General features: G+C 50.9%; 1 long non-coding RNA gene across 1 annotated transcript; it reads left to right on the top strand.

Annotated features, from left to right (window-relative positions):
• Positions 1–8: 8 nt before the first annotated feature.
• On the top strand, positions 9–1481 carry LOC120860092. Its single transcript, XR_005720239.1, has 3 exons — positions 9–299; positions 1022–1074; positions 1186–1481. It is a non-coding gene; the product is annotated as an uncharacterized LOC120860092 (long non-coding RNA).

The raw sequence follows: 1481 nt of genomic DNA, 5'->3' as shown, positions 1-1481 counted from the left end.
CTTTATCCACTGCTAGCATCTCTCCTGGATGCTTTGGAACCTCCTGGGAAGTGGAGACCATCACTGATCAGGTTGACAGATGCTGACAGTTTGACACAAGGATACAATAAATCCAGTGTGTAGGGCCCAGCCTACTCAACAAATAACCAGATTTTCTTCCGTTTGCTTGTTGGTAGAAGCATCGCTTCCTCAAGCCCACTCCACAACGTGGTACATTGTCCTTGGGCTTGTCATAGCCTTCACTTCTACCAGCATCATCCTCGCTGCTATTGTCTGTCACTGGTTTTCTACCCAAAATCGTAAGTCTGAAGGTGGCGAGCTCAGCATCATCTGACCCAGGGGGAGGTGGGTTCACAGCAGAGAATGGCATTTTGACTTCCTGTAGGTTAAAAACTGATCTCCAGTGTTGAGATCCCTGATGGAACGTCTTCCAGAGACCCATGGAGCCCTGTTCTTTTTATGAAAATATGTGTTGATTTATTCTTGGCTGTGTCAGGTCTTGGCTGCAGCCTGGGGGATCCTCATTGTGGAGCTGGGGTGCAGTTCAAGGCTGCAGAGCTCGTGGGCTCAGCAGGTGCAGCACGTGCAGCTTAGTTGCTTCAAGGCAGGTGGGATCATAGTTCTCCCACCAGGGATAGAGCCTGCACCCCTGCACTGGATGGTAGGATCTCAATCCCCGGGCCACCAGGGAAATTCCAAGCCCTGTTCTTCCTTTCAACCACAGCCATGTGTTCTTATCCCCTACATGGTCTTGGGAATCTGCTGTTGCACAGAAAAGGATGGTCCATAACAGAAGACGTAAGATGGGTCCATGGGTTTGCACAGGTTCATAAGACAGTCCGTGGTTGGCTGGGCTTGTATATGGTTGTGTGTGTGTGCATGTGTGTGTGTGTGGAGTAGACAGTCTCAACACCTGGGGCATACCCCTGCCTTTTTCTGGCTTTGATGTCCTCATCAAAGATACGGAGGTCTGGAATAACTGCCTCCACCCTGAAGAGCCTTGACTCTTTTCCATTCTCAGATGTTTCCTTCGCGGAAGGAGAGCCCAAGGAAGCCAGAACAGTGAACGGCGAGGTGAGTCCTCCCATGCCAAACCCTTGCCATAGCCTGAGCCCCTCCAAGGCCCAGTGGCCCAGCCTTCAAAGATCATGTCTCAGTCCATCATTCCCACCTCCTTCCTCTCAGGATCCTGCAGCAGAAGACGTGATATACGCCCACTTGAACCATGGGACCCTCTCCGAGAGACTGTTCACTCTCGCTCAACTGAGCCCCATGCACCCCTTCAGCATGCCCAGTATCTATGAAGAATTGAATGTAAACCATGACCATGCTGAGCCCTGACCTATCCCCAGGCTGTGAGCACATAGAGTGTTACAAATCGAGGACTTAGATCTCTTTTTTAAGGGGTTCCTCCATGGACACTCCTTCTCCTCCTCCAAAGCAGCCCAGCAACTCTGAGGTAACAGTGCAGTCCAAGAATT

Source organism: Oryx dammah, unplaced genomic scaffold (genome assembly GCF_014754425.2).
Source record: "Oryx dammah isolate SB20612 unplaced genomic scaffold, SCBI_Odam_1.1 HiC_scaffold_8009, whole genome shotgun sequence".
NCBI classification, from domain to species: Eukaryota; Metazoa; Chordata; class Mammalia; order Artiodactyla; family Bovidae; genus Oryx; species Oryx dammah.
The sequence above is the reverse complement of the archived record's forward strand: the minus strand, read 5'-3'. Positions and strand labels throughout refer to the sequence as shown.